This window comes from Gymnogyps californianus, chromosome 10 (genome assembly GCF_018139145.2).
Source record: "Gymnogyps californianus isolate 813 chromosome 10, ASM1813914v2, whole genome shotgun sequence".
Taxonomy (NCBI): domain Eukaryota; kingdom Metazoa; phylum Chordata; class Aves; order Accipitriformes; family Cathartidae; genus Gymnogyps; species Gymnogyps californianus.
In genome coordinates this window covers 17,397,364-17,410,992 of record NC_059480.1, presented here as the reverse complement: position 1 = coordinate 17,410,992, position 13,629 = coordinate 17,397,364, and the positions used below count along the sequence as shown (strand labels likewise).

General features: G+C 46.1%; 1 protein-coding gene across 4 annotated transcripts in view; it reads left to right on the top strand.

Moving 5' to 3' along the window:
• Positions 1-2,688: 2,688 nt before the first annotated feature.
• LPP (LIM domain containing preferred translocation partner in lipoma) overlaps positions 2,689-13,629 on the top strand; it is a 365,538-nt gene continuing 354,597 nt past the window's right edge. For all 4 annotated transcript variants that reach the window (XM_050902578.1, XM_050902579.1, XM_050902581.1 and 1 more), the window contains exon 1: positions 2,689-2,703. The gene's annotated coding sequence lies outside the window, so the exon portion shown is untranslated. The remainder of the gene's footprint in view (positions 2,704-13,629) is intronic.

The following is a 13,629-nucleotide window of genomic DNA, read 5'->3' as shown; positions in this document are numbered from 1 at the left end:
ACTTCTCTATCATGTGAGCAAACACCATTTTTCTAAGAATGCTAGTTGAAAACAGCAACAAAAAGCAGGCTTAAAACCCAGGAAAAGCAGGGCTATGGCTGCTCTTAGCAAAGATGCCCATTCCTCTGTAACTCTTAAATCTATGTCTTTGGATGCAGAGTATTTCCGCACACTGCAGAATGTCACTTTCATTTATTTTATTATAGTGCCCCTGCTAAGTCCGTTGCCTGCCGCTGAGCCAACATTTACTCTCTTCTTGTAAGAGTGCTCTGGTTTCATCATCTCAATATAATGAGATTTATACTATTTTTTTATTATAATAGAAGCAGCCTCAGGTCCTAATCAAGATATTGGGCTAATTGCTATGGAAACCTAATTAGGCAGACCATGTCTCAAACTCTGTAAATATTTATACATGCACTTAACCGTCTGCATGCAAACCAACCTACCCCAGCCATGGGAATGAAGCTTAGCACATGTTTAAGTGTTGATAGGAGTGGGAGTCTCCTTTAAGACGAAGTTTAGCTGTGCTGCAACAAGTAGAGAGGAGCATGTAGTGGTAATCAGATTGGGATCGTGTATGTGCAGATGAGGATCAGATCAGATAGGGGCAGGGTTACGGGTTTGAGTTAAGAGCTGAACAGAACTTTGGAGCTGCTGCATTTTTTTATTATCTTATAGAATAATAATTAAAAAGATGTGAGTCACTGTACCAGACACAAACATACCTATGGAAATACAGGGATGTATGAAGTCTCCCTGGCCAGAATAAACTAACAGGTGTCCTGTGCCATTTCTTAGCATACCATTTTAAATATTATTTGAAAAACGTTTTTTAATTCAGTTTCAGAACTTGCTTTCCATGCATGAATCAGTTCAGATTTACATGTGTATTGCAGCTGAGAGAAAATTCAGTGTTAGGTTCGGTATACACACTTTAGACCGCTAAGGTATTAACTTTAGAAGCTGAATATATGGAATTAATCAAAAGTCTTTCATAAACAGATTAATGAGGAGACAAAAATGCGCAAGTACAAGCTGCTAGGCTTTGAACAGTCACATCTTCTACAGCGCCTTTATTTATTTATTTACTTTAACAAGTATTTTAATTGGTTTCGTTACATGTCAGTTGTGGGAACGGTGAGGTAGGGTGAATTTGCCAAGCACAAAGAGCTGCTGGCAGACAGAAATGTAATAATGTAGCTGGAGCTGTCTGCGTGAATCCCCAGGTCCTGGTGCTGATCTTTTATTTCTATTTTTTCTCTCTGTCGTCCGTGTTTGCTGCACCCTCTTGTCTGTGCCCTGCTCCCTCATGCAGCCCTCCAATTTTGCATGCAATATTTAGCCTCCAAGGTGGGAACAGAGGTAGAGAACAAGGGCATTTAATTTAGCATAGCCAGTGTGACAGCATCCAACCGAGAATAGTAGGTTCTTTGCCACAAAAGCTGAAGATCCCCTTCCCAAGACTTTCTGCTCAAGCACATTGTCCATTTAATGCCGTTTATTGCTAGTAAATAACCTTGTATGCAGAAAGCAGTGAAACATTCCAAGAAAAAGAATATAAACCACCCCAAAAGCAAAATTAAAAGAAACTCCCGCGACCTGTTTTTAAACCCTGTGCTTGAAGCAGAGGGCGACAGACAGGAGATGGGGCTGCTCAGAACAAACGTTTCCTGTGCTGCCTGAGTCACTGCAAAGTTCAGTAGCGCAGTCCTGTTGGGGATGGGGATGCCTTGCAGACCTCGCTCGCCATTCAGGACTGTAAATTTCCTTCCTGAGTTTGTTAGCAGCGAACAATGTGTGTAAAAAAAAAAAAAAAAACAAAAAAAACAAAAAAAAAACAAAAACAAAAAACCAAAACCAAAAAAACCCCCAACAAAACAACACCCAAACAAAAAAAAACCCCACCAAACAAAACAACCCAAGCCCACTATAGCTGCTGGTATTATGCAAAAGAACTAATGCATAAGCAATCTGCTGCCTTTGGAGGAGCCGTGTGATGTGACACCAGCCACCGCAGAAAGCAGAGCAGCAGCTCTTCCAAACCTGGAGATAAAGAAGGGATCTTAGTGGGGCTGGCTGAAAATTTTCCATTAAATGCTTTTCTTTTAACCTGGTTCTTGAGTAACCTTATTTTTTTCCTCCAATGTTACGTCATTTCTGTACAAAACATCAACTTCTTACTAAACCAACCAAACAAGAATCTCCTCTCTCTTTGCTAATCTGAATAATTTTCACCCTGGGAAAATGTCACAGGATATGCCTCAGCAAAATTTTAGTTCAAAGACCTCAAGTCCTCATCAGCCTCCAAGGAGCAGGTTTCCCACCCGCTGTCCTGACCCCAGGAAGGGCTCCCAAAAAAAAGGGAATAACAGGCAGGAGTGCCAGTGCTGCATGGGAAACCAAGTCTGAGCAGGGCAGCAGGGCTCTGGGGGAGAATGGGGCCAAGCTCCCCGGTGCTTCAACTCCACAGACAGCAAGCCTTAATTTCTATTTCCTATCTTTCAGTTTTTCACAGAAATGCAAAAATTTTTCTTACAGGAAAATTACATTCCAATCGCTGCTGAAGTTAAGCCTTAACCTAAGAAAGTTCCAACTTTTCTTTCTAGCTGAGATGTCTCTTCTAAAGTTTGCCCAAAGCTTTAAGAAGAAAGAAAAAAGCCACGGGATTCAGAGAAACTTGGTATTTCTCACATTTAAAAGGTGAGTTTGTCTTCATAAAGTGAGCTTCTCTTTATACGTCAGAAAGGAGAGTAGCAGAAGTGACAACAAAACACGCAGCTATTTTTTGATTTGCAGTTCACTGTGAAGAGTTGTTTTCACCCTCCCCCCCTTCTCCATTTAAGAAGAAGTGTTAAATTAGCAATGAAAACAGCACATTAGTTGACAGGTACTGCAAATAATCTAATCATGAGACAGCATTAAAAAAACAAATTCAGCATGTTGTGGATGTTGGGGTTGTTTTCTTCAGCAACTACATCTCAGGAAAGCTGTCCTTAGATATTTAACGGGTTGCAGCTAAAGAATTTTTAAAGCACATTTCAGAGTTGCTGGTAATTGAAAAGGATCAAGTATTTCATACTCACTGCTAAGTTTTACAATTGATTATGGCACATCCCAGCAGTTGGAAGCTGGCAGTGCCTAACACCAAATGCCGCAAAGGAGAGCTTGCCTAGGCATAAAAGGAGAAGAGACGGCATGCAATGCTGGGCATCTTGAGTACAAAGCCTTATTCAGCCAGGGTCCAAAACTGACTTTTTTAATGCTTATTTTTAACTAACTGTGAACTTCTGCAATAAGTACAGAGTGCTACTTGGCTCCTTAAATAGCTGCGATGACGAGCTGGCACTTGCTTCTGTTACTACGTGAATTTATGGAGCTGTTGTCACACGCTTTGTTAGAGGAAATATATAGTGGTTCTGTCATAGGGACTGGACACCTATAATTCCCATTTTCTTTGCCCACTCATAAATCCCTGCTGCTCAGCTGCACCGTTATTATACTCGGGTTGCTGCTATAATCCCATCGCTGGAGCAAGGCTATCGCAGCGCCTTGCAGGGGAAGCGCTGAGTCACCAGTATCGCTCCAGTGGAGATGAAATGCTGCACAGGGCTGGTGACTGCCTGTGTTGCAAAGGAGATTCATGTGCGTACATCTGCTTCAGGGGCATGCCGACAAATAGCTCATGGGTGGATGCTGAAAGGCACCGGGTGCCTTGGAAATGCCACTTGTTTGTGTGGGTTTTGCCATCTTGGATAATGTTTCATGGTTTTTGGTGCCTGACCGGCACCAAAGCAAAGGGACAAGCTTTGCCTTTCAGTTTCTCCTCTAAGACCCTGCCCTTTCTTCCCATCTCCCTGCTTTTTGCTCAGGTCAGTGCACCAGCTACGCAGAACTTGGTTGTACTTCATTTGTGTGCACAAAGCCTTGCCTTGCCCTGCAGGCCTCTGATGGCTGGCACTCGAGAAGTGCGAAGTCTTTTGTTGCTCAGACATCTTCAGTCTAGCTGGGCTCAGGATCGGTTTGATCGTGCCGGCTGCCCTCTCGGACCCCGTGCCTTTGCTGAGGCGCTGCTTTTTGTCTCACGCCAGAGCCGCTCTGCATGGCGGCTGCCGCTGCCTCTCGCGCACCGGCTTTGCTTTCACAGTCAGTCCCTTCTCTCTGCTCCTCCGGCCTCCAAACTCCTTTCATCTCGCCCTGCAACGTGCTGCAGACGGCCTTCTTTCATCTTCTCCTCTCTGCCTGTGGAAATGCCCTTTCAAAACCTGTGGTCGGCCTCATCCAAATCGCTCTTTGAGGTGCCTCTTCGCAGTGGGGCATGTCGCTGCTGCATCTCGTGTGGCAGCGGCCGCCTCGCCAAGCCCCACGCCGACCCATGCCGTGCCGGCAGCGACCGCTGCTCTGCTGCCTGACCTCCGGGAAATTACTGCTCTCCTCTGTGCCTCTGTTTCTCTTCTGGCTTTCATCTGTCTTTTTTGCTCAGGCCAGAGGCTGCTGTGTGTGACAAGCCTGACGGTGCCGTGACAGCCTGGTCTCAGCTGCCGTAACGCAGATAATAACCGCAGCGCTGTAAGCCGTGTCCCTGCTATAAGCCATGTCCCTGCTGTAAGCCATGTCCCTGCTCTGCCCCTCGTCTGCACAAACTGCAGTTCGGCCTGTCTCTCATGTCCGCTGTTTGGAGACAAATGAGCCCTCCCAAGGAGAAGGTTCGGTTTGTGTGGCCTCTCCTGCACCTTTGTGGGAACAGTAAGGACTAAAACGTGGCTGTGTTTATTCCAGCACTGGGGGTCTCAGCCCCATGTTGGAGACAACGGGGTAAGCTGTGGCTACATCCACTTGTGACCCTGCCGGCAGCCCAGGAGCCACCAGGAGCAGCAGCTGGGGGTTGGGACAGCACTGGGATGCTCCTGTGTGGGCTCCAGGCTCCCTCCAGGCTCCCTCCAGGCTCCCTCCAGGCTCCCAGGGAGCTACTGAGCATCTGTGGCTCATCCCAACAGCTTACAGGGGGCCAGCCTCGAGGAAAGGCATACCCTGTAGGAAGGAAAAGTCCTGAGGACAGAGGACCACCACAATTATTGTCTCATGAAGCTTGTAGCTCTCGGGAATGATGCTATATTCTCTTGAGTGGCTCCTGCAGGGACTTTATCCATGGCCTATTCACCACCGCGAGGTCTCCTAGGACCAAGCCCCTGCAGCAGCCATGCACTGAGATGCCATGCAGCTTTGTCAGGTGTTGAGTATCCCCTCAGCCCCCTGAGGGGCTCAGGGATGTCCCTCATCTGTGCTATAAGCAGAGCATGAGGAGAGGGGATGGAGACACAGAGTCTCTCTCCTCTTCCCCCAGCACCGTGTGTCAGCCTGCCTCGCTGGGAAGTGGTCTATTGATCAGGATCCATTGCCAATTATTTCCCGGAGAAGCAAGCAGTGACTGAAGCAAGGTTTGTGCCTCTGATACATATTTTCCTCCCTGGGGCAGTGCACTTACCTCCTGTTCCACCATCAGAACAAAAGGGAAGGGCATAAGCCAGCCCAAGGCTATCATTGCTTTCTAAAAGGCAGAGTGACGGAGATGGCCAATGACGGGCACTGACTGGAGGAGCTTAATCCCTGTTCGTCCCATTTTGACAATAAAATTACACGTTTTGATAACGAAAGCTTCCACCTGGAGAGCTCAATGAAAAGCATGGAGAGGCGCTGGTTCTAGGCAGGAATTTGCTCTGCTATTCTGCTCCTCTGGAGCTTTCATAAGTAGGTTTCTTTGCTACCACAACAGAAAGAACACCTCTTTCATAATGAATTGCCTTCAACTACCATGAGCCAAGCTTAGGGGTTTTTTTGGTTTTGTTTTTTAAATGTGGGAGCATAGAAAATTAAATCTCTGTCAGATTTTTCTAAGCAATTATTTTAAGCACTGTGAATAAACAAGGAGTGCCTGACAAACACCTGTTATTTTTCCCATCGTGAGTTTGGCTGCTGCTGAACAGTCAGAAATGCTGCTCTTTATAGGATCAAGTGTGTTTATCTGGCAGAGAAGAATAGGGTTTGTTTTCACCATGGAATAATGGCACTGGCTGCCGTATAAAGTGCAGCACCAACTTTTATTGAATAGGAGGCATGTGTTCCTTGGCTTCCTCCTGGTTGCTAACAGATTGGTGAGACTCAGTTACTTCCATCCCAGAACAGGCACCTCAGACCTGGGCAGAAGGAACTGGGGCCATTTCACTACCCGCTTCTCAAAACTTCTGGGTTTGCTGGGAATATGGAGCTGAGCTGCAGTACAAGAATTGATTCAGATCTGGCTCTCAGCCGCCTTCTGAAGAAATCAGGAGGTGCCAAGTCTGGGCTTCCGAACTGCAGCAGGAGTAAGGTCTATCTCAAAGTCCATATTCCCAAGAAGCACTGAAAAGGGGAGAGCTGGAAACAGTTCATGATCAACTGCTTCCTCCTTACTCCTTTTCCCCATCTCCCTGCCTGGATGCTGCAGGCTGGCAGTACCGTGGGGACAGGGTGAAGGGGGTGCTGCTTGTACAGTAGCATCCAGTGCACAGACAGAACAGTGCGGGGACCTGGGGCAGAGGGATTACAGAAGCAGTTGCCTGGCTGAGCTGACCTGATTGAGCTGACATTTCCTTCTTTTCCAGCCTTAACCTTTGCTGAAGATTGTCACCTCCTCTTGCCACCCTCTGGGTGGGGGGATGCTACAGAGCAGCTGAGTGGGAGCCCCATGAGGAGGGCATGGCCTCAGGGAAGGGAAAGAAGAGGTCAGAGGTGGCTGGGACCCCATGGCAGATGAGAAAAGGCACAGGGGCTGACAGCAATGGATTTGCAGCCTCCACTCGGTCTTGCAGGTCAGGCTCGAGGTGACCTGACCAGTGATCATTCCACAGAGACAGTCGAGATCCTTTGCCCTGCTTCCCTCAGGTAGCAACCAACCACCAGCGTTATTTTTTCAAGTTCATGTCTCAAGACAGCAAGGCTCTCTAACAAGCTAAGACAAGCATCACTTTAGCCCCTAGCAGGGATGATTTTAGCAGGGACACTTGCAAAGCTCGATTATAGCCAGCCAGCAAGTGCTCTGCCTCCTGGGTTTTGCTAGTTGTTGGTATGGGAGGAGGTTTTTTCCTAAATTTTCTTGCTGCTTAAGAGTTTCCCATAAACCAGGGCACATTTTGAAGCTCAGTTAAAGTCCAGAAAGAGAGTGCAGGAGAGAGGTGAAGGGGCACTGGTATTAACTCACTCCTGTTGATGCTTGTGTTTTTGAGCAGTTCAGATATCCACATGGCTGGTTTTCCAGCTTCTCCTACTGGTCTGTTACTGGTTCTGCACTGAACCTGTGCTCTGCCAGTCGAGGTGCCCTGAGCAGGATGTGGTGCAGGGACAGGAGGGAAGGAGGATGCCACGCACGAGACAGAACAGAGGTTTGCACACCTGACTTGCTGGTTTAGCAAAGCACTGCAAGTCAAGCAAAGCTGCCTGGGATCTGAAGAGCTGTGAGGGAAGCAAAGGAATTGCACCAGTTTTACTCCTGCTGCTGCTCTTTAAAAGTCTCTAGCTGTGAGCACGTAGGCAGCCAGTCTGCATTGCTCATTCTGAGTTCCTGCATGGTGAATGGGGACAGCAGAAACCTTTGCCAACTGTTGGCTAGTGGCAGAAAGGATGTTTTTAGTGGTTAAGGCGTGAGACAGGTAGCAGAGACCAGGCTTCCATCCTGGGTGTTGTTACCAGTAAACTGTATGTGAACAAACCCCTCAGGCCAAAATTTTCACTGCCCTGCCCTTCTGAAAATCAGGCCACGAGTTGCGTAAATATGGGTGTAGGTACCTAGCAGTAGGCAGCCAGGTTGGAACATTTTGGCTTTAATCCCTGTGCCTGAGTTACCTCATTTATAAAATGGGGATAATTCTCTGCTACCTCGAGGGATGCTCTGAAGCACAACTCTATTGATGCTGGTAAAGCATGTCCCAGCTCGCTGGATAGCTATTATTCTACACTTGACAGAAATTGGATATGGCAGAGCTGAGCAAGTGCTCCTGGTGTAGTTCTCTCTGCTGCCACTGGACAGCCTTTGAGTCACAATTCCTCCCCCTCCAGTGAGACAGAGTGGACTAGGTACACTTTTGGCATTGCCACAGCTCCATGTTGCAGCTTTAAAAAACCTGAGTGTCCCAATAGCTCTGCCCCTGCCTGTCACTGCTCCAGGGTACTCGGACTGGTAATAGGACATGCATCTTTCCCCTGGGAAGGGAGACTAGAGTTGCCAGGACACTGTGTTAGGGTGACTTTGGAAGCTCCTCTTGTTAGGAACAAATTGTGTTTACATCTTCTCAAGTTTATGCAGTTTGCTTTCTTGTAGCATGAACTCAGCATCTCTGCTGTGGGGCCAGCTGCACGTAGAAGCCAATTAAAAAAGCAAATTGATTCAGAATAGCTCTGGATTTGGACACTCTTCTTCTGGGATAAAAGGGTCTCTTCCTCTACTTGGCATGAGCTGTTGATAACAGGAAGCATTCCCATCAATTTCCCATGTAGACAAATCCTTAATTCATCCCATGATTTCCACATCATTTTCATACTCAGCAGCAAGACACTTTTTCCAATAGAACTATGCTCCATCTTCCTTTTCCCCAGCAACCTGTCTCAGATGCTCCTAGAAGAAACATAGATGATGCATCATTTTATGCTAAGAAACATATATATATATTTCAAAAACTCTAATACAACGAGATTCTTATTTGCACAATGCTGGCAGAACAAATACCTCAAAACCTTGCACTTAGAGTTACTTCCCAATTTAAATCTTAAGACGCAGACAATAAGACTTTTTAAGTAAAAGGAACTGGCTGCTTGATTTTCATCTTCTGTCCTGTTGGACACTAAAGTGTAGAGGAAATCTTGGGAGAAGCGTGTTATCCTAGGATTCCCTCTTTGGCCTCATCCTCAGGGTGAGGTGATTTAAGTTTGGGTGCCTATCTTGAATTACAGCTGCTCTATCTTCTGAGTTTCAGCCCTCACCGTAATGACAAATGAACCTCCATGCCCACCTTTGCACCCAACTGGTTTCATATCAGGTAGTTTCACTGCCCACACATTGGTTAGATAAAAGAGGAGTCTTCGGCTCTTTTGCAATCCTCTTACCTCCTCAGAAACCTTCTGCAATCTGCATTGTCTTGAACAAAGGGTGAGCTAAAAGATGAGTGGGATACTTCATTATAACCTCTGGCTGTGCAATGAGTCACACCTGTCATTTTGAAACGCAAAATAATAAATTAAGAGGGCAGTAGTGAGATTGAGCTGACAACCTGATAATAAAAATGCCGGGCAACTTGTCAACTTCAGCTGAGTAACCAAAGAACGACACTTTCTGCCAAGCACAGGCAAATGAAAGGCTCTCTTTGCTGCACTGTTGTCATGTTGTGGCCAATAGCAATGTCTAGTGGTTCAGTAAAATGTAAACACCGACTGTATTTTCTAGAGCCAACTTCTCTTTTTGTCCTCATGGAGAAGGAAGGTTGGCATCTAGGAGTCTGAAGGAATGAGAGTTGGGACTGTTGTCTTTGTCTTATATTTATACCAACAGAAAAATCTCTATGACTCAGTTTACCTAAATGTAGATGACTTTATAAATTGGGTTTAGAAAATTTTAATTACTGTTATCCTGATTCTCAGAGGGAAGGCACTGATAAATATTCTTTAAGTTTATTTATTTATCATCATATACAGTCATTTCACGACAGCTGTCAAACTAACTGTCAAACTCTTTTCTTAATTTACTTCATTTGCTCAGTGGTACAAGACTGTGCAGTGTGGAGCAGGCTCACTACACTGAGCCAACTCAGTGTACACAATGCCGCAAAGCCATAGCGCGACGTATTGCCAACAACTCGGGATGGAACTCCATGAACTAGCTTTGCAGAAGAAGGAACAGCAAAATGCCGTCCTCCCGCCATCAGCTGGGTTCAACACCAGTTTAACGCCCTTTACATGGTGTTGCCTTTTTCATAAAACAAAAAAGAAAAAAGAAAAAAACCAGAATCAGAATTCAGGTAGGAAACAATGCCCTTCCCCATGGAAAGAACAAAAAAAGGAAAAGACTTGTCACCAACATGTCTTCTCCTTTTGGTGATTATATGAATAGGTATTTGCTACCAGGAAAGCCAGGCTCCTCTGTTGTTCTGGGCAAAGAGCTCGCGCTCTTTGTCTGTGAGGGGGAGGAATGCTCTCGGTGTTTCTTCGGAGAAAGGTGGGGCTGCAGCTGTGTAACTGAGACGTTCACATGGAAGTTTGGCATGACCCAGAATTGTCATCAGGACAAAAACATCCCCAAACAAAACAGAAAACTTCTCAATGGAGTAAAATCCCTACTGAAAGCATATACAGAAAGCTACTCTCAATAGCAAGGTGGGAAAGCTCCTACCACAGTCACAAGATTTCTGGTCTTAAGAGTAAAAGATAAAGTTTAAAAAAAAAACCCAAACCTGCAGATTTTTTCTCTTTTCCTATCATTCCAATAAATATGGTGTTGGGGAATGGACATTCTGGTATGAGGCAGAGCCACTGTATTGCTTGTAACTGGGCAAAGTACAGGCTATTTTACTTCTTGGATGCTCTAAGCAGGAACTCTTGGCTTTTGAGCATTGCTGATACAAAACAAAACACTGGAGTTTTTGCCCATCACTACAATTGCACATTTAGTTTCATGATGTGACATCTTGGCTGAGCCTGTGTATACTATAATGTCTGAAATAATGACATTTCCAGCAGATGGGACAGCAGTGACTGAACTGCCAAGGACGTACCCATTTGGACCAGCTGTGAGCTGGAGGACGGTTCGTGGGAGTGGGATGGGTGATTTCCTTGTGTGTACAAGCACCTCTGACCCAATCAGCACTATTCCGCTGGTCATTTTTCTGTCTTCAGAGTTTGTTAGTATTTGGCTTGCTGGGCACTGGATACTGCAATGACAGAGACAGATCTAGATTGCATCTAGTTGGCAAGTGGAGCATGCCATTTTTAGCAGGAAGTGTATCTTTTTATATTGCAGCAAGATAATTGATGTATTACAATAGATCAGCACCGTCCTGAGGGATATGGGGCCATGGGGCAGGCTGTACCCCAGTGTCATTCACGTCACGTTCATATTATATCCTGCAATAGTACATGCCTGTGTCTATGTCTTATAAAAACAGCTCCAGGTCAGGATGCCAAATTGTTCTTGAAGCAAGTGAGTCTGACACTCAGCAAGGAAAGAGCTTGGGCCATCTTCTTGGCCATACAGTGGTAATGGAAAGGTGAACAGGATAGATGGCGGTTGCTATATCAGATACCTGGTACCGCTAAGCCTTGACTCTGCTCTGTCATTTTACCCAGTGAAAACCCTAAGAGTAGTTCTGAACCCTGTCTGGATGATCACCCCCACTTCCCCAAGCATGTACATGGATTTAATCCAGTGGGACCTAGAAAAGCCTATCAGGCACATGTCTGTAGTGAACAACCCCTCAGAAGGTGTCACAGCTATATTGCAACCTATTATCTTTAACTCCTTGAATTGAATGACCACATACTTATTTACAACCACGGGCATCCATCAGCATGACCAGAGAGAGACTGGAATTCATACTCTTACCTATGCAGTGAGACATCTCTGTTTCTCCACTGCTGCTGCCTGCCAGGGAATGCATAGATAAAGCAAGATGCTACCTTCTGTCACCAAGGACAATGTGCTCTTATTAGTCAATAGCTGTTGGCAAGCCCTGGAGGCTGGACATGCTTCTCATTTCAGCAATCTGGAGTGAATGTGGAAAGCACCTGGCTACTGTGGCAATAAGGGCTGTAAACAAATAGAGACTTGACTGGGAGTTGCCACTGCGGTCCTGCACATAGCACAGGAGTTTAAATGAGATACAAAGCAAGGCACCTCCTATTACTAGGGAAAACTCAAGCCATCATTTGTCCCTGCACTGTTCTGTTTCCAGTGCCAACACACCCAGTCAAGAGACAGGTTGGGATGGAGGATTCGCTGGGCCTGATGCAATGTTCTCACCCTGGGATCAGATTAGTCCTAACCCAGGATCTTATGCAAATCCAAGGCTGAAGGAAGCCAGAGAATGAAATAAAAGAAAATCCCCATGATCAAGGTTGCTGATAAAAGCAACCGCCTCCAGCTGGCGAGCAGCACCGCCCACAGCCTGGCTTCTGGCATGCCAGGCTGGGCAGAGGCTCAGGTGGCTAATGACAGTCCAGCACAGTGAGTGCACCCATCAGGTAAGAGCATAACAGGATGTTGTCCCATCCCACGCACAGAACAGCTCCATCTGAGCAAGCAGGAGGTCATGCCAAAAATGCAGACAGATGCAAACATGTATTACACACCATACGTGGGGAGTCCTGGGGCAGCCGTACTAATCTCTCAGCTGCAATGGCTATGTGGAGTGGCTGAGTGTAGGCACCATGCAACCCTCCATTTTCCTGGGCTTGCTAGATATCCTCTGTTGTTGATATCCTCAGTGGATACTTTCTACTGTGGACAAGATTTGGGAGTTAAGAGGGTCTCCAGGGTGACCGTGTCTTACACGTACCTGCTTACAGACAGTGCTCACAGAGTGTTTGTTGTGGCGTCCCTTTAGTGAGACAGGATCTACTCTAGTTATCCCAATTATTAGGAATGGAACCAGGTCCCACAATTTGTTTCACACGAGCTGATAAAAGCCATTCAAATGGCAGCATCTTCTCTCCCCTGCACTCGATGCACAGGGTACATGCTGCAGAGGGTGCACATAGAAGTAGAAAGCACCGCAATTGCAGAAAGAACTTCTACTAGCCATTGTGATCCCTGATAATTACTCTTCCTAACCTTTCCTGGTGCCTTACAGATGCTTGATGGCTGCTCAGCAAAGCCAACTGCATGTCCTACCTGCGCAAGATTCTTGGCGTCTGGTATCAATGTGACTAAGACTGACTTGCGGGTTCTGTCACTTACATTCCCAAGAAACTTTCTCCCGAAGGGAGTCAAGACACACGGTTGCAATGGCAGGTATTTTGCCCAATTAAGCAAGTGAACAGTGCTATGTTGCTGGTTGACATTTAGAGCAGAGCAGAGCAAGACAGATTGGAGGAAGATGTTGCAACCTTGTTTATGTTGGCAGTGGATGGGGTTGCGAAAAAGCCCTAAGAGAAAGTAACAAACAAAGGGTGTGTCTTGAAAGGAGGCTGAGTTCAGAAACCTTTGCACAATGTGTCGGCAACACGTGCAAGAGCCAGGTGATTCAGAGCTGCCTTTCCTACGCTCCTGTGACCTAAATCCCCCAACAAAAGGGACTAGTATGTGCAAATGTGACAAGAGCCTCCTGGCCTCTGGACCTGGTTTTCCAGGAAGAGCTCTTCCTCCTAGCCCTGTTGTACAGAGTTACACACTTAGGTGCAGCATGGTACATTTTTAGGGTTGTGTTTCAAGCCTCAGGGACTGTTTAAGATCAGACTCGGGGGTAGTGGCCCAGTATTCTAATCTTTGTGTGGCTGGGTTTCTTCTAACATAAAGCTGCTCTTTACATTGCCTCTTGTAAGTTGACCCTTGTATGAATATTTTAGATTCTTTCCATTTGTTTTTTGCCAAATTAGGAAACAGCTTTTGTT